The sequence below is a fragment of the Filicampus tigris genome, chromosome 22 (assembly GCF_054856515.1).
Source record: "Filicampus tigris isolate MCC_2025a chromosome 22, RoL_Ftig_1.0, whole genome shotgun sequence".
NCBI classification, from domain to species: Eukaryota; Metazoa; Chordata; class Actinopteri; order Syngnathiformes; family Syngnathidae; genus Filicampus; species Filicampus tigris.
The window spans coordinates 10,101,737-10,121,912 of NC_141238.1; the positions used below are offsets into that span (position 1 = coordinate 10,101,737).

Here is a 20,176-nt window from a genome sequence, read left to right on the forward strand (position 1 = left end):
TCATTAAGAATGGTTAAATAACTGAGGATTGGATTGACTATACAAATCTAAAGGCGGTTAGCAACCTAGGCGAATTCCTCTCTGTACCGGCTAGGAAACTTTCACGTCCCCTCGCACAGTCGCGTTCGAGCGAGCGAGGGTAATGGGGAAAAGTAATACCCATTGAATGGCGTAGCCGGTTAGGATTTTCCCGATAATCCTGCGGGTAAGTGGAATCTGACAGCAATATTATGTAAAGCCGGGTGGAGATGGAGCTAAACATAAATGCTACAAAGCTAAATGTACGCAATGCGACCAAACCTTCCCTGAAGTGCAGGATCCGCATATGTGTTACATAGAGCCCATAAAAGCAGAGCCGCCATGCAAACAGATAATCTACTAAGATTTCGAAACATAAGTAGGCGGCGATGGTAAGCATAAACCGTAACTGATCCGCGCAAAATCTAAGAAAGAGGCTAAATACTGGATCGGCACTGACTGTGTAGAAGGATTTATCAACTAATACAGAAACCCCCGATTTCAAAAGGCTACCTTTATAGCGCATAATGCTAGAGGATTTGATTCCTACATTCTGTTAAACAAAATGATAGATATGGGTGTTAAAGTGGGCATTTTAATGCAGGGTAGCAAAGTCCTGTGTCTCACAGACCTTGATCAAAGGATGAGGTATATCGACTCACTGTCATTCCTAAGGGGATGTCTAAGGGGTATTTTCCTCGCAAATATAGCTCGCCGGAACATCTAAACTACGTAGGCCCGTACCCTGATCCTCAATACTATAATGTTGAACGCATGGCACCGTCTCAACGCACAGAGTTTTACGATTGGTACGCTAAAGCTAGTGAGACAGTCTTTGATTTTGCAGAGAATACGATAATGTATTGCAGAAACGTCGACCTCTTAATGCAGGGTTGTGAGAAATTTAGAGAGGAATTCATCGACGTGACAGGTACAGATCCATTCAACTCTATCACCATAGCATCGGCGTGTATGAATGTTTTCCGCAGTAGATTTTTAACGCCTAAAACATTAGGCATAACCCCGGCTGATAACTACAGGGGTCGAAACAATGCGTTTTCGCACGACTCTATCCAGTATCTATTATGGCTGATGCATAGCCGTAATATACATATCCAACATGCTCTGAACACTGGCGAAGTCAAAATCGGAAGGTACAGTGCGGACGGTTTCTCAACTGTGTGTTATGTATTGCATTACACGGCAGAACCCGATGAGAAAGTATTGTAACGTCGATGTCACCTCTCTGTATCCCTTTATCAACAGCACATGCGCCTATCCTGTGGGGCATCCGACCGTCATTCATCATGATTTTGCAGATCCACGCACATATTTCGGGTTCACCAAAGCCGTCATTAACCCGCCAAGAGGGCTCTATTTCTCATATTTACGAGGTATGGCATTACGACACTGCCGACGATAATATTTTTAAAGAATACAAGAACACATTTCTCAAAGGGAAACAAGAGGCGTCAGGTTACCCCACGCACGTCACCAATCAGGAGGGCCGCGAACGATACATCGATGACTACCTGACTCACCAAGGTATTAGATTCGACCCCTCCAAAATTTAACTAAATCGCGGTAAGTGACACATGTCTAAATTAGCGATGAACGGGCTCTGGGGGAAGCTAGCGCAACGCGATAATATGAATCAAACCAAAATCATAACTGACACGAATGAATTTTTCATGATGCTTTTTTTGGGGTTGTACGATATCAAATTTTTCCATTTCCTCGATGAAAAAAGATCGTTGATACAGTACAGCTACAACGATAACACAGAACCCCCTCCGTCCAAAACATCAAACATTCCCGCCGCGTGTTTCACAACCGCTTGCGTGCGTCTAAAAATGTACGACTTTCTAGAGTTGCTCCAAGAGCGCGTCCTGTATACAGATACCGATAGCATCGTGTGCACGGTGAAAGAGGGTGAGCCCATTTTACCGCTCGGTGACTATCTAGGTGATCTGACCGATGAACTGGATGGTGACTGTATCCAAGAATTTGTCTCAGCAGGTCCCAAAAGCTACGCGTACGTGACAAGGATCGGAGGGAAAATGGTGATGAAAGTCAAGGGCATCATGCAATCCCTCCCGAGTGCTCAGCACATCAATTAAACAGCGTTAAGAAGATGGTTGGGGATTATGTCAGCACAATGGATGGCCGATCAACCGTGATCAAGACCCCTCAACACAACATTGTTCGTGATAGAAGAGGGTTCCATTTGAAAAACGTGTCATTCGGAATTCCAAGAATGCGGAAGAGGAGACGCGTTCATTGGCTGACATTACGGATACCATAAATCCTCGTTACTGTAAAAAAGCTGATTATATTTTTAGGAAATTATCAAACGACGAGACTGCTTGTACCCCTCGTAACGAGTTTATATTTGAGGGTAAAACCATCAAAGGATCGCATATGACCGATTTACTCAAACATCTTGTTGTTACAGGTAAAAAGGTATCGGGGTACGAGCCCACAGGCTGGGGCGAATTTTTGCACGCGCTTTCGCTGTTAAACATACCAGAGACGACCGTCTCAAATCAGGATGCTCGTGAACGATTAAAACGTATGAAAAGCGACGGAGGACCGGACGTCGGTGCTGTTGTAAAAAGATCACGAACACGACAGAAGAAGCGGATTGTCTTACCGTTGAAATGGATGATGTATTAATTTGTTGGAATGTTTTTTTTACGAATGTGTTGGAATGTAAAAAAACACATACAACTCTATAACTTTATTATTATTTTTTATTATTGGATAAAAACATTTTGGAAAAACATCATAAATGTTTCAGACAATGACATTTTTTAAAATGATGAAAAGATCGTGTGGCGTTGTTTTTCCACATATCCGGTTACCATTGCATCGTTGCTGATGACGTCATCGGTGTAACACTAATACTTCCGGGTACGTCGACCCACACCCCCTTCTACTTAAATGATAGACACAATGTTGACCGCACGCGTCCGACAACACATGCTGTAATTGGCGATTATGATAAATTATATGGGTAGAATGCTTTTCGAGGAATGATTTAATACTCGTAGGGTAATAAACGGAGTCGGGGAGGTAATCCAAAAGGGTAAAAAAAAAGACAACATAAAAAAGAAGACCCGCTCCCGCCCTCCCTCCCCACAAACCCAATGATATATATCTGCCAGTACATCAGCACTCGCACCTACACACACACACACACACACGCACACACCCCCACGCACACACACACACACACACACACACACACACACACACACACGCCACACATACACACAAAGCACACATCCTGATAAACTTTGTTAAAAAAGACATGACAAGGCATAGAGGAACCATATGAGGAAAGGGTACCCAAGGGGGCTCGTTCACGCTGAGGGGAATGACAGCCCACGGGCCACAGGGAGTGCCGCCACCACAGAGACCCCCGGCCCAGGTTAGCCGGGGAGACCCCACACCTAGTGTAGAGGCCCCCGGCCACCTGGACCTAAGAAGCCCCTGCGATGACGCCCCCCGCGGGAAGGGCAGCCAGTCCCCCCAAAGCGGAGGCCCCCCATGAGGAAACACTGGAGCTAAAAGCTAACAACAAGAGAAAGCAACAAAACTAAAACACAAAACAATAATATAATCTAAGAACCAAAATCAGTATGATAAAATATGATTTAAAAAATTGGTCCCCAATAAAAAGAAAAAGATAAATGAATAATATTAATATTATTAGATAGATTAAATAGATTAAGATTAATATAACGCCGTGTATAAATTATGGAATTCACACGTCGCATTTCCGGTGTTAGATATTCAATGTTGTGATATTCAATGTTGTGATGAGCAAAATTAAACTTATTTAAGTCCCGTCTCCCCATAAAAGTGTGATGGTTAACCAAAGCCAAATTACTATTTGTTTAGGAGCCTGTCCGAGAAAAAGATTATCGTGATTACAGATCCTCGAGTTTTGCGGAAAAGAAAATGTTTTGACGTTCACACGGGTGAGTGGGTATAACGCATTTCCCTTTTGAAGTGCCGCGGTGTGACCCAAAGCCATCGCGGGGGATACGGTTACTTTTTTCACATAAAGTGATGCTCCTAATATTTTTAGACAGGCGTCGCTGTCCTGTGTGCTCATCAGGCAGAAAACGTCGCTGGCTCTGGTTAATTTCAGCCTTAGATCCACATTATCTAAAAGGTAACGCTCACAAAAGAAAATATCGGCGTGCAAAGGTCCAATCACCTCAAAGTCACGTGACCCCTTGATTTGACGGGTTCTTTGTAACATGCCAGCGTTCTCGTTGGGTCCCTCAAAAACTATGGAATCCATTTGCCCCCCTGTATCTTTAGTAAACAGATGCGCTGAATTGCGAATGCAGCGTGTCGCTGGTGTGGTTTAACAAAGTCTCGATCATAGTATGGGTAGGTTGAGCTGGACTGCGAAATCAGTTTATCTCCAAGCGCCACATCCACCTGACTGAGTATGGTATCCAACGGGTAGTTTATTATTCCCACACGTTCGGCCGGTGGGATGTTTGAACCATCTCTACGAACGATTTTTAAACGTAAATGTAACAACGTATCCGTGAGATCTATGTGTTTAGAGGAAGAACCCAGAAGAAAGAATTCAATTCAAACACCAATGGCGTTTGGCCGCTATCCACTATAGCCACCAGGGGGAGTATTTCCATGTATTGACTATGATCAATGGATAGTTGGGTCATGGATGGGGAAAACAGGTCTAATTCACTTACTGCGCATTCTTGCGATTTATGATGTATGATAGCCATTTTTAAGAGAATATATCCACGATGCTTCTCCTGCCTCGTCTAGCGAGTAATGATTTCTTTTTGACGGCGCATGGCCTTTTTTTAATAGCCCGTAGACGTACGCCGGCAGGTCTTTTTGTCCTCCTTCGACTTATGACAACAAGACCCGATCCGCGCTGGTCGTCGCCTTTCCGTTGGATCTTTTCAATCACACGACCGGCAACATCCCCCGCGACACCTTTTACTGCTGTCTGAAGGTGTGGTTTGGCCATGGTGAACCCCTTTTTTTAACAAAGGCGCTACAAAACGAAATAATTTGGCAAAAATAGATCCTAAACCACGTCTGTGTACTGTACAGGGCTGCCGTGAAAACGGAGGTTCTTACCACCATAAGAACCCGCCGGCTTGGGATTCATAATAATTCACAAAGCGTTGAGGGTCTTGGTGCGTTGTGTTCAAAACCATGTTTTTATCTCGGTCTGAAATGTAAGATGACAATAACCTTACCGTATTTAAAATCAACAGGTTTGTTCTGGTCGCTTCTGATGTGGATTCCAATATCCTGTATATGTCTTTTATTCACAGGTAGATAACATGTATGCTTAAATGATTTATTTATAATGTCACCGTATCTCCCCTCAATCTGTATCATGTGCAACAGAGGAGCGTACGCGTCACCAACCACTTGGTGCTGAATCACGTCGGTGTAAATGAAGAAATGGTAATTACCCGCTTTTTTATCTATAGGGTGGGGTGCCAGTATTAATCTCTGCTTAATAGTGAACCACTGACCGGAGTTCATACCGAGAATATACGCTAGAGGGGGCTTGAACATGACTTTATGATTATCGGGTCCGGACCAGTGAAATTTATGCGCGCGTATGTCATATTGAGGGGTAAGCTCTTGACCCATTTTCGCCTGTAAAAGAGTTTGTATATCGCGACCCGATCTTTCCGGATCGTCAATAACGCTGGGTTTCACATGTAGTTGTCGTAGTAAAAGATGACACTTTTACTTAACTTTAGGACCCCTTACTTTACTTTACTTTACTTTACTTACGTCTTTTCTGTGCTCGTCGGTGTTTGTGCTTCCGGGTCTGCGTGGGCCGGTATTCTGTAATAAAATGCAGTTCGATCCGCGGGTATGTAACGTTTGCGGGTAGGTTATCTCGGTTAATCCTACTTCCCAATTACCCTCTAGATTAATGTGTTGTGCCAACGCTACTCTGAATTCGGCTATCGTATTATCATTGTAAATATTGGCGCTAGCATTTGAAGCTAATGTGACGTAGAAGTCACGCCCACTCTGCATACTAAATATGTCACCCGGTCATGCGCAGTCCCCTTTATGTCCCTAATGTCAGATGTCTGTACCCAGCTGTCAAATTTGCTAGGCCAGCCTTTCCAGTGCACAAGGGATTGATTTACACCGTGTATCTTACGTTTTTGTTACGTTTTTTTATAATCTTCTCAACATGGTATGCTCATGTTCGTGTTATGATTACTTTCTGTAACTCGTGTTCGTAAAATGTACCTTCGACTGCTTCCTTGTCATAATCTACCAACCTTTAGACGGGTGGCTGACGTGGGATGCATTCAGATATCGTAAAAATCTCGTCAGTAAAACTCTGCTCATATTTTTTATCAAATGCAGCGCATGATTTCGAAATGCGCACAGCATCACCTTTTTTAAAAAGCATTTTTCTTCTCCTTTGGTGTATGTTTATTTTGCCGTATAGGTTATGAAAGAAGCTCTGTTTATTTTCAGACGTGACCTGGTTCGGTGTCAATTTGATACTGTTGTGATAAGTATTGTTGTAACTTTTGAGCAAGTCCGGTAACACATCGATGTAACGACGCGTGTTCCTTCCGGTGAAAAATCTCCACATCCACGTTTTCAATGTCCGGTTAAATCTTTCAACAGTTTGAGCCTTAAGGTCGCTGTATGTGGTAAAATGATCTATGTTATGTTTTTTCATCAGTTTATGAAAATGGTTGTTGAAAAATTCTTTCCCTTTGTCCGTTTGCAATCTCAATGGCGCTCCGCTCTCTGCTAAAAGAGATTCGAACGCTTTTGTGACTTGAATTCCGGTCTTATTTTTTAAGACACAGGCATATGCCCATTTTGAAAACACGCCGATGACCGTGAGTAGATATTTATATTCATCGTTGAATTCAGATAAAGCCTGCATATCACATAAATCAGCCTGAAATTGTCTCATAGGACCCCTTACAAATACTATATTTCTAAGAAAATTAATTCTGGCTGGTTTGTGCAACGTGTACGCGTCTTCACCCGCTAAATATTCTTTAACTTTAACAGGGTTTAATTTTTTACCTGTGACCTGCTCGAATACCCTTACGCAGGCGGTTAACACCTCCGTAACTACCTGGATGATTGACATCATGATATATTTTGGACATGCATCTCTTTGTCGCCATGGTTGGATACCATATGATAGATCATGATGCGCACGTCTGTTAATGACTGATTCGAACTCATGTAATGTCTTTTTTTTTATTGATTATAAGGATGTAGAAAAAATACGTTCAGAATAAAATGATCACATGGTTGTATACAAATACATTCAGACGGCATGTAGAAAAATACATTAAGGATAAAATGATCACATGGTTGTAGAAAAATACATTCAGACGGTATGTAGAAAAATATATTCAGAATAAAATGATCACATGGTTGTATAAAAATACATTCATGATAAAATGCTGTTTAGAAAAACAAATCCTAACTATGAAATGATATACCACATGTTAGGTTTAAGGTCTAAATCACGATACTTACCCTAATTATCTGACTCCAAATTATTTACCATATATTTATTATTTGAACCGACATTAACCTTAGCTTTACCTTACCTAACAATTATGCGTGCTCGTTCCATAAGACAGAAGACCAGAAAGCCAATCATTAGAATCACCCGAGATTTTATTCCTAACAGCAAAAGCTAATACAGTATCATTTATTTTACAACGTCAAAACATAACTCCCCTGGGCCACAGGAGGACGCTCCGGGTTAGCGCATGCAAGAGTCTGTACCATTGTACCAGTGGAAATATTTGCGAACCAGACTTCCCACTCTCAATGCCCCCATTGAGGGCCTGCCCGAAACTTCCGGTATGGCGGAGATGTGAGTGGCAGCATAATTCACCAGTGGGTCCGAGTCGCCTCCCTTAGTATTTAACTTGTAAAGTCAATAGAATCCTGTCAGAAACTTGTATGAAGGGGGGAGTGACGGGGAGGAAGAAAGGAAATGCACAGGCAAACCGCGAAGAGGACGTTTTGTCGTCATGCAAGAACGAAGACTGCGCGGGGGTGCTAGAAAGTTCATCTACCCCACTAGCTTGGAGGCTATGAGAGTTAGCATTATGCCGAAATACAGGAGGTGCATGCCGACATGAGGAAGATCAACGAAGCTACGGGGCAAATTCAGAAACATCTTTCAGACTTCGGATCGGAGATAACGCAGACACTCCGTGTTGTTAACATTGACTTGAAAGGAATGAACAACAAGGTTGAAGAAACCAGGCGGCGAGTGTCAGAGATGGAGGAATTTTCCATTGAATTGGCAAAGGAAGTGTTGGGGCCTAAACTTGAACTGGAAGAGGACATTCAAGCACAGCTTGCAGATTTGGAGACCCGTCCAAGGAGGAGTAATCCTTGATATATTGAAAGAAGCTGAGAGAGACAACGTCATGGACTTTGTTCAACAATTTAGAAAAAAATATATATTCAGGAGAGATTTTGGCAGCGAGTGAACAGAACTTGAGTCGGAGCCTCCCAATTGTTACACCCGGTGAGTTTTGGTTGCAATGATGACAGACTGTTTTCCTCTCTCAGGAGTAAATTTGGCCCATAAGCAGAGGCTCGGTCTGCTCCCTCCACCTTGTGTGTTGTGGGATGTGGCAAAAGTGTTCCTTATAAGGTGTGCATAATTATTAGGCCGCTTCTTTTCCTCAGGCAAAAAGAGATTAAAGTCTTGCATAGCAGCACACTGTGAGCACGGTATTTAAAGATGGGAAATATTATTGATTTGTGACACTTCCGAATGACTGTGAGGACAACTGCATAGATTCAGCCTGAGCCATTCATTATAATATAATATAGTATAATGTTTGCATGTCAGTCATTTACTAATCTAGCAGGCCTCAGTGAGAATTGAACACACAACCCCTGGTTTACAAGACCAGTGCTCTAACCACTGAGCTATGAGGCTTTAGGGTTAAAAGGACAGTGGGGCCAGGAGAGCCACGTTTTCACTAACAAGTTCATTTTATATATTTTTTGATCAGGAAAATGAAAAAAGTTGTCATTTTATCAATAAATTTGGGAGAAATTAGAAAATAAGTGACTTTATGAATAACGCCCCTTGTTAATGAGCAGAATGGTCACGCCCCCTAGCGTTCTGTCCTTGTTCGGTCGGAGTCACGTGAGGGACCAATTCCAAACTCTCCATTGGAAATTATTGTACTTTCATTGCTTATATCGTCCTAAAACGGCGATCAATTGGCACTGTTCGATGAGGGCTTTTGTCACTCTCAAGCTGCTTCACTCGGGCGGAAGGGGGCTGCAAGCAAAAAGCAGAGACAGCGCACGCGACTGCTTGCGAGGCGACATGAAGACAGGCTCATGTTCACCTCCCCACGATGGGCGAACAGTAAGGAGCTAATATTGTTGTGCTAACGCCTTTTGTTTTAAGAAGTATTCAGCGATGCTCACGGGGAAGACATTAGTAGTCTAACGGACACTGTTACAAACTACATACATTTCTGCATGGAGAACACCATACCCACCAGGACAGTAAGGTGTTTCTCCAACAACAAACCCTGGATCACACCAGACATAAAAGCTCTCCTGAAGGAGAAGAGGAGGGCTTTTGCGTCAGGCAACATAGAGGAGCGGAAGACTGTGCAGCGCCAGCTGAGGAGGAGGATCAGAGAGGGGAAAAGGTCCTACAGGAAGAGGATGGAGGAGCAGCTGCTGCAGAATAACGCCAGGGGAGTCTGGAGGGGCCTGAAGACCATCTCAGGCCACGGACAACCCAAGACCCGGACTGGGGGGGACCTGCAGTGGGCAAATGAGCTGAACCTCTTTTTCAATAGGTTCGATCAGATGCCTGCCTCCACTCAGTCTCTCCTGCTGCAGCCTCCACCTACTCCTCCTGCTGGGCGTGTCACCCCTTCCCCTCTTTTCTCCACGGTCTCCAGCTCCCAGGTACACCAGATAGCCACCACTCCCTCCTGCCCAGCCTTGGCCTTCACAACATCTCAGGTGAGGAACCAGCTGAAGAAGATGAAGGCGAGGAAGGCAGCGGGTCCAGATGGCATCAGCCCCCAGCTCCTCAAATCCTGCGCAGACCAGCTGTGTGGAATTGTCCAGCACATGTTCAACCTGAGCCTGAAGCTGGGCAGGGTCCCCCAGCTATGGAAAACATCCTGCCTGGTCCCGGTGCCAAAGACCCCCCACCCGAAGGAGCTCAACAGCTTCAGACCAGTGGCGCTGACGTCTCACCTAATGAAGACCCTGGAGAGACTGGTCCTTGTCCACTTGCGCCCCCTGGTGAGCTCCTCAATGGACCCACTCCAGTTCGCATATCAGCCTGGCATCAGTGTGGATGATGCTATCATCTACCTCCTCCACACTTCACTCTCCCACCTGGAGAAGGCGGGGAGCACTGTGAGGATCATGTTCTTTGATTTCTCCAGTGCTTTCAACACCATCCAGCCCACCCTACTGGGAGACAAGCTGGAGCGGGCGGGGTTGGCCCACCACCTCACCACATGGATCCAGGACTACCTCACAAACCGTCCACAAACCATCCACAGTATGTGAGGACACAGGACTGTGTGTCTGACGTGCTCCTCTGTAGCACGGGGGCCCCACAGGGAACTGTCTTGGCTCCCTTCCTGTTCACCCTCTACACCTCGGACTTCAACTACAACACCCCTACCTGTCACCTGCAGAAGTTCTCTGACGACTCTGCAATTGTCGGCCTCATCACAGGCGGAGATGATCGGGAGTACAGAGAACTTAATCAGGGTTTTGTGGACTGGTGCCAGCAGAACCGCCTCCTGATCAATGCGGGGAAAGCCAAAGAAATGGTGGTGGATTTCGGTAGGTGCCAGCACTCTTCGCCTGCACCAGTGAATATCCGGGGAACAGATGTTGAGAGAGTCTCAACTTACAAGTACCTGGGTGTTCATCTGAACAATAAACTGGACTGGTGCGACAACACAGACGCCCTCTATAGGAAGAGTCAGAGCAGACTCTTCCTACTCAGGAGACTGAGGTCTTTTGGGGTTCAGGGGACACTCCTCAGGAACTTTTATGACTCGGTGGTTGCATCGGTCATCTTCCAGGGAGTGGTCACCTGGGCAGGCGGCGTCTCGGCCCGGGACAAGAAGCGGCTGGACAAACTGGTCAGGAGGGCCGGCTCTGTCCTAGGCTGCTCCCTGGACTCTGTGGACTCGGTGGGGGACAGGAGGATGTTGGCCAAGCTGTCATCAATGCTGGACAACCCAGACCACCCCCTCCAGGGCACCCTAACAGCACTCCACAGCTCCCTCAGTGACAGACTGTTAGCTACACCCTCGCTGTGCAAAGGAGAGATTCCGCCGTTCCTTCTTGCCTGCTGCTGTCAGACTCTTTAACAAGAACATTGTGTAGTCTCTACAAACTGGCGGACATTAGTGCAATTGTGCAGTCCTGCACCTGAGCTCATATCGTGCAATACCCAATATTCCCCACTACTGTAATACCGTGCAATACTCAACATTCCCCACTACTGTTAGTCTAGTTTTATTTTTATCCAATGCTGTCCGTTACATTTCACTACAGCACTGCAGCACTGTCACTTACTTAGAGTATTTTTTCCTCTCAATCAATCAATCAATCACATTTTATTTATATAGCACTTTTCATACATAAAAATGCAACTCAAAGTGCTTTAAAACATTCAAAGCAAAACATAGAATTATCTTCAATCAAAAGAAAAGATAAATTATTTAAAAGTTGTTGAAAGCCAAACTAAAAAGGTGTGTCTTGAGCTTCCTCTTAAAAATATCAACAGTCTCTGCAGACCTGACATCCTCTGGCAGGCTATTCCAAAGGTGAGGACCAAAATGGCTGAATGCAGCCTCGCCATGCATTTTGGTCCTCACCCTTGGAATAAATAAAAGGCCGGCGCCAGAGGACCTCAGGATCCGCGAGGGCTGGTATGATAAAAGCAAATCAGATAAATAAGATGGCCCAAGACCATTAACACATTTATAAACTAATAAAAGTACTTTAAAATCGATCCTGAAACACACAGGGAGCCAATGCAGCAATTTCAAAACTGGCGTAATGTGCTCCCGCCCTCTGGTTCTCGTCAGCACCCGAGCGGCTGAATTCTGCAGTAGTTGCAGTGGTGAAATGCTCTTTTTCGGGAGGCCAGAGAGCAGGGCATTACAGTAATCTAAACGACAGGAAATAAAGGCATGCATCAGCACTTCCGTGTTAGCCTGAGAGAGAAACGGGCGGACTCTGGCGATATTCTTAAGGTGATAAAAACCAATCTTGGTTACATTTTTAATATGAGGAATAAAACTGAGCTCAGAGTCAAAAATGACGCCAAGGTTCTTCACACAGTGTGAGGGATTAAAAATGTGTAGTTTTGGTAAAAGCTTCTCTCTCTGACCTTCGGGACCGATAACTAAAACCTCAGTCTTGTCCTCATTGAGCTGTAGGAAATTATCTGCCATCCATGACTTGATATCTAAAATGCAATTTAAAAGGGTATCAATGGGTCCTGTGTCATCAGGAGACACGGCAATATACAGCTGCGTGTCATCAGCATAGCTGTGAAAGCTGATGCCGTGTCCCCTGATGACATCCCCGAGGGGAAGCATATAAAGATTAAAAAGTAAGGGGCCTAAAATCGAACCTTGAGGAACCCCACATTTAATTTCATGAGTTTTAGAGGAACAAGTATCCATACTTACAAAGAAATATCGGTCTGTGAGATAGGAATAAAACCAGTCAAAAACAGTACCAGAGATGCCCACTAGATTTTTAAGTCTATTTAATAAAATTTGGTGATCTACTGTATCAAAAGCAGCGCTTAGATCCAGTAGCACCAAGACTGTGAGTTTTCTCACGTCTGCAGTGCACCTAATATCATTTAAGATCCTTAAAAGAGCAGTCTCCGTACTGTGGTTCATCCTAAAACCAGATTGATACTTCTCCAAAATATTATTTGTATTTAAAAAATGATTCAACTGGATGAAAACCAGTTTTTCTAAAATCTTACTTAAAAACGGTAAGTTGGATACGGGTCTGTAGTTATTAAAAACGCTCGGGTCAGAACCGCTCTTCTTCAGAAGGGGCTTCACCACCGCCGTTTTAAAGGCAGCGGGGAAGACGCCTGTCTGAAGAGAGCAATTGACTATATTTAAAATTTGTTCTTCAAAAAATCCATAAAATGTCTTAAAAAGAAATGTGGGAATTGGATCCAAAAGGCAGGTTGTTGGGTTTACCTGGGAGAAAACTCGAACAAGTGTCCTTGCATCAACCAGGGCAAAACTTTCCAGTGTTTCCTCATGTAAATATGATTGTCCGGGTTTATTAAAACTTGTGTTTTGACGGGCTAAAAGACTGGATCTTATGTCATCGATTTTACTTCTGAAGTGGTCTGCAAAGTCCTCACAGAGAGCATCTGTTGGTCTCTGTGGGGACTTATTAAAATCAGAACTAGTTAAAAGTTCAAAGGTGGAGAAGAGAACCCTGGGGTTGTTTTTATTGACTGTAATGAGGTTTGAGAAATAGGAAGATCTTGCCAGTTTTACTGTTTTATTGTAAGATTTCAGTTGTTCGCATAAAATTTCATAGTGTACTGTAAGTTTACTTTTTCTCCACCTCCTCTCTGCACTCCTGCATTTTCTCTTTGATATTTTGATAGCATTGTTTCTCCACGGGGGTACAGTCTTTGTTTTTGTTGTTTTAATTAAAAGTGGAGCTACTGAATCTAATGATGATTTAAGATGTAGGTTAAAATTGTCAACAATAAGATCACAGGGTGCAGGTAAAATGTCAGCAGGAGTGTTTTTTAAGATCTCGATAAAATTTGCTGCCACCTCAGAAGATAGGTAGCGTTTCTTCACTGTTCTGACCGGGACTGCTAGATGGTTAAAACTGGCGATGTTAAAATAGACACAGTAGTGGTCTGACACTGCCAAGTCAACAACAGAGGACACACCAGCAGACAAGCCATAGGTTATAACCAAATCCAGGGTGTGTCCTCTGTTGTGAGTTGGCTGCAAGACGTGCTGTTTAAAATCCAAGCAGTTTAAAAGGTTTGAAAAATCTCTGGATAGTGGGTCCGAGATGTTGTCCATGTGTATATTAAAATCGCCAGTTATTAATATCCTGTTATAACTGGAATATAAAATGGATAAGAATTCTGAAAATTCTGTAATAAAAGAAGTGGAATGATGGGGAGGTCTATAGACGGTAATGCAGAGAATAGGGGGACTGCTAAAAACAAAGGCATGGTGTTCAAACGATAAATAGCTGCTAAAAATGATCTCCTTTGATAAAAGAGTATTAATAAAAATTGATGCAGTCCCGCCTCCTCTTTTGCCATCCCTTGTAGAAAATAAAAAGTTAAAATTCGGTGGGCAAGCCTCGTTGAGAGCAACTGGAGCATCTGTACCAAGCCATGTCTCAGACAAAAGTATACCATGTAAATTATTGTCTAAAATCAGGTCGTTTATGATAAAAGTTTTGTTTAAAAGGGAGCGCACGTTCAGCACGGCCAGATTAATTATTGTGCTGGACGTGCGCTCATGGTGGTACGAATGAGCAGTATTAACATATACTAGATTACCACTGTTAAAACCACGTTGTTTGTGTGTGCAAGGGAAGCGTCTGCCGGTGATGGTTTCAATGGGAAAATTGTCCGATAGTGGTAATGATAATGAGGGCCTGCAGGGGGAGCTAGTGAGGGTGGTGGTACTGTGAGCAGCTGGTATTGGCCTGTAAGTGATGGTAGTGACATTGTCATTGCAGCGTTTATGAGTAGAAGAAGAAATATGATTGGTAAACAAGAGTCAGCTGGGAGTGGAATTGGTTACTACATGGTGGATGTTAGCGGCTAAAATCTTGCTACCAAGAGAGTTCGGATGAACACCATCCGGCTGGTAAAAAGACGGGCGATTCCAGAATAGGTTAAAGTTGTCAATAAAAGCAAAGTCAAGGTGGCCACAAGTGCGTAGGAGCCACGTGTTCAAGCTTAAAAGGCGGCTGAAGCGCTCGGCTCCGCGAGACAATGCCGGCAAAATGCCACTCACCCAGACCGAGAGACCGCAGGTTCTTAACAAGGCAAAGAGGGCGTGAAAGTCTCTCTTCGTCTGCTCAGACTGTCGGCGTATTGTCTCGTTTGTCCCAACGTGAACGATGAGCCGGGTAATGGATGATGGCAGAGAGTCAAGAACACCCGGCAGGATGTTAACTATGTCCATGACTTTCGCTCCGGGAAAACAGCGGGTGACGCAGCCGGGATAGTGAGTACGTCTAATGGTGCTGTCGCCAATTATAACGGTGGTCGGTGGGTGACGTGAGGAGGGAACGCCAAGGGACTCACCACCGGCGGAAGATTCACGACCCCACTGTCCAGGATGGCTCCGCCGAGGCCGAGTGAAGACGGTGGATGACACCGATGAGTGTCGCCGATGATGCTGGTGATGACGACCACCCTTGTACCGGGACACCGCGTCCCGGAGCAGCCCGACGCGTGAGTGGACGGCCGTGTCACCGGCGGACCCGCCCAACATGGGGTTCCCGGCCGAGGTCGTCGCCGTGGGTGGCGGGGAATCCGAGGGAGCCCCTGGGAGCACAGCCCCAGCGTCGGACGCAGCAGTCGGTGTCTCCGACTGCTGTGGTGCAGTGATGGGAACAGGAGACTCACTCGCCAGGGCGGCGAACCGATTCCCCAGGACCAGTTGGGGGCGGTGGGGTTGCTCCCCGGCCCTCCGGCCGCGGGACACCACCTTGACCCAGGTGTCACTCTGCAACGGTGTCGAGCAGGATGGCCCCGGGCAGGCAATTGGATCCCACTTTGCCGTGTCCGAGAGGCCAGCCGCCTCAGCCGTCATTGTCGCCGACAGGATTTCACGAGCGCGCCTTCTCATGACCACCGCGGAGAGTTCGGGGAAACGGGTCGCGAAGCAAGAGATGACCGATTCCTTCTCATGGAGCTCCTCTGAGAGACGACGAATATCCCTTCTTAGGTCAGAGATTGTCTTATTTGCCTTCTCCAGCAGGCCATTGTGTTCGTCGCTGTCGTCTGAAGGCATTTTAATACACTAGCTCCAAGCTAGCCCCAAGCTAGCCCATTTCCATCTCACGCTAGCTGTATGCTAGTCCGCGAGATCAAGCGACCCAGAGATTAACAAAAATTTAAATAAATAAAAAATAAGATAAAAATAGTCTCCAAAAATTAAAAAGAGTAAAAACGCAACGCGCAGGTGAGGTAGATTCGAAGGCGAAAGTGCAGAAGTGCAATCGATACCATCCACGTCCAAACTCTGACGTGGCAGGAGAAACGCAAACGGAAGTGACGTACTATGCACAGGCCGAAATGAGTGTTCCTCATATTTTTCATGTAGATGTAGGTTGGTGTGTATATACATGTGTATATACACATGTTACTGCGTATATTTACATAGGTTTGATCCTAAATGTTTGCCGTCAATGTTATACATTAATGGCCACATTATGCCGCCGTCCTTGTGTGACCTATATCTTTGCTGCTGTAACAATGAAAATTTCCCCACTATGGGATCAATAAAGGCATTCTTATCTTATCTTATCTTTAACGGCCTGAAGCTAGTTGTTGCTAGATTTCCGCTGTCCCAATCCTACCTTTAACCGGGGAGGGAAGCGGGGGGCTCCAATCTGCCTGCTGGTGCTGCAAGCCGCGTCTCTCTCCCTCTTGAGACACGAGTTTAGCGTCGCTAAATATCCGAAATATAACCAGTCAGGGTTCGTGTGCGCATTCATGCTCTTGTCCGCTTTAGCTTGTGAAAGTGTAGGAGCAATTGCCACGGTGTTTTTGGAGGTGATCATGATGAGATCACATACAGACATCATTTTTCAATAAATCCAAACTATTGTGCAGAACAGTTTTATACTTTCACGGGTTGAAGTGGACAAGAGTAGTAATGTGCATTTGCATTTTGGTGGCGATCGGTCACCGTTTTAGACAACAGAACTGACAAAGCGAGCAATATTACCAAGCATGCCTTCCGCGCGTGACGTAGACCGCTGAGACCGAAAACATAACATAAGCCACGCCCCTTTTTGAGGCGTGGAAATTTGCCGTAAACCTAATCACAAAAAAAGACCTTAAATCACTACAGAGTCTTTTGAATAAACAATTGTTTCAGTTAAAGTACAATGTGCACTAGCGTGGTCATTAGGATGTGTCAAAATTCAACAGCCATTTTTGTGCTGAGGAAATGTTGCCATTACGATCTTTAATTCCCATGCTAATACTCTGCTATTAAGCAAGGTCACATAGCTTAGCAGTTAAAGCACCGTTTAACGTGCTACGACCTCATAGATTGAAGTTCTGGTTTTGTGAAGCAGGAATCCTGATTTTGATTCTCGCACTTTTCTTGGTTAGCACAACAGAGATAAATTTGTAAACTGTAATTAGTTGTTTGGCTTTAATGAAAATGTAATCTATGACTGCTCATTTACAAAAGCAGTTCTCTTGCTAACTACGAGGCTTTAGCACATTATCCGAAAATAGCACATAATGCAAGTGAAACTATTAACCAGGCCCCAGTGAGAATTGAACACACGACCCCTGGTTTACAAGACCAGAGCTCTAACCACTGAGCTATGAGGCCTTGCAGTGCTTTCTCATTGGAAAACGGCATAGGACAAATCCAGAAACTGTCGGGCAAAACCAGTTGGATTAATCTCTGTATACATGAATCCGAGCACATTCCTTTTGTACATGTCAATCAATGCGGAAATGTTATCATACCAGACTCCTCACTCTCCACGCCCCATTTAAATGTGCAAATGAGCAGAGGTGGGCCTTCCGTCGAATTCAAACTCCGATGGCACCGATTTACAGTACTTCCAACCAGTTTCTTCTCACTCGTTTTCCGTTGCGTACGATAAAAAAACACAAGCAAACAGCATAATGTTCACAAATGTTGTTACAGGCAAGGACAACTGACAGGCAAGGACAACTGACATCCGATTTAATTTACATTTTAGATATAAACACTTTTGAAAAAAATGCCACCATCACTAAGACACAATGGTTCTTCTGTCAATCCTCGTTAGTATCACTCGGATTTGTTAATTGTATTTAATATACCGCCGTAACTAATTGAATTCAATTGTGGACGTATCCGATGTTATGGTTACTGTTCTTTCACATCAGAGGTAGAATGATTCATGTATAAATACAATTATAATAAAGTGACAAAGTACTTAATTTGTAATTTGATGACATTTATTATAGGAGTAATAAGTCGTACAAAAATCATAAATTAATGTTGTTCACGCGATACATTCATTAATGATGACAATTGTCTATTGACAATCTTGAAATTTAATAACTGATTGATATAAATCAAAATGTTTGATAAAGGTATAAGAAAATTTAAATTATAATTCATAAAGGGTAACAGGTTTAACATGATTCTTCTCTTATTGTGTAAAAGGAGAAAATCATCCTTAAATCTCATGATAGTATCGTCAACCATTTGACTAATTAAAAAAAAATACAACTTATCAAACATGTCAGAAATTTAAATCGAAAATTAGGTCAGTTGTATAAATGTAATAAAAGCAGTAAATACATCATTTAACTTAGGGTGAATTCAAGAGTGATCACTTCTTAAATTACACGATGCCTAATTAGCGACATGATAAATTTGGCTTTTTGAAAAAGTTGGATGACTGACAGGCTTTTATTCTCAACAGAATGTCTATTTTCATGTTACCTTGCCTTCAGTGGAATTTTAGCAGTGTCCAAAAGAAATCAAAATATTCCTTTCTGTCTCACGTCTTACACTGAGCTCAAAAAAGGTACAAATTTCCATTACAAAAGAGGTTCCCGCTGCATCGCATGACGGAAAAAGGAAAAAAAAAAAAGAGAGCGCTTCCTCCTGAGGACTTGGCTTTATATAGATTTCTAAACTGTTCTAGAACCTTCTCTCCAGTCGGGTGACCAGGAGCGGGCCAATCGTAAAAGCTTAGATATCGTTTGATGTTCGTGTGCTAATTTAGATGACCTTTTGTGGTTAAACAACATGTGATGTTTTTCTGTTAAAGGTTGTTTTTTTTCTACTGTCGGAATTTACCGTTCGCACTTTCCACAAGCACATCTGGCAGATCAAAGGCCTGTAAAAATTATTGTTTACGAGAATATGCCATTAACCTGAATTAACCCCGTACATACATTTCTGAAGAATAGCTTCGAAGCGAACATTGTTAATAAAACAAAAAAAACTGTTGCGATTGGAACACACGACTCGCTTACAGCGCTAGTCTAAAACCACAGAGAGCATCCTGTGTCTTCGAATAACAAACAGGTGCAAAGCACAAACATAATAAAAAATAAAAATGTGAAATAACTACTCACATTGTTGCCATAATTCTCACATGCAACAATGGTGTTGTGTGCCTACCTTAACACTCCATTAGGTTGGGCACTCTGAATTGAATCAGGACATAAAGCGTTGTCTTTCCCTTGATTTATTACATAACACGTTTTCTAACAGTCACCGCTCAACAATATTCCACTTCCTTTCTTTCTCTCCCGCCCCTATGTCATCACGTCACGACGCAACCATCAATACACGACACCACCTGTTCAGCATACCCCATTACGTTTTTTCCGGAAATTTTGATCAATCCACTGTAAATCTTATGGATGTAACGATTTACTCCAGCCCAGACACTCCAGTGTCAAATAGGGCTGTCGCAAACTATTATTTTGCTAGTCGACTATTCACCAACAGGAGTTGCAATTAGTTGACTCATTGGATCATATGTAAATTGTGGCATAATCGCACCAGCAAACTGCTGCTCTTATATGACTATCAGTAGCTTACAGCTAGAACTCTTTTAAGGTATCGTACAAAAGAATAAAGACAAGATGATAGGACATTCAACTTGTACTAAACTGTGCAGGTTGTACCAGCATTCCTGACTTGTTATTAGTGGAGTACCAGTAATTGAAATTCAACTGTGGCCGTAAATATTTTATTGCTGAATGTTTAGTGCATTTTAAAATGGAACCAAAAAACAATACACAATGCTGAGTTGCACTAATACTATGAAACTACCTATAAATACTAAAGGGAAAATACCGGATTTA

General features: G+C 43.6%; 2 non-coding genes across 2 annotated transcripts; both read right to left on the minus strand.

Annotated features, from left to right (window-relative positions):
• Positions 1 to 8,934: 8,934 nt before the first annotated feature.
• trnat-ugu (transfer RNA threonine (anticodon UGU)) lies at positions 8,935 to 9,007 on the minus strand. The gene has a single exon. It is a non-coding gene; the product is annotated as a tRNA-Thr (tRNA).
• An 8,604-nt stretch (positions 9,008 to 17,611) lies between these two features.
• trnat-ugu (transfer RNA threonine (anticodon UGU)) lies at positions 17,612 to 17,684 on the minus strand. Its single transcript has one exon. It is a non-coding gene; the product is annotated as a tRNA-Thr (tRNA).
• Between the last annotated feature and the right edge of the window lie 2,492 nt (positions 17,685 to 20,176).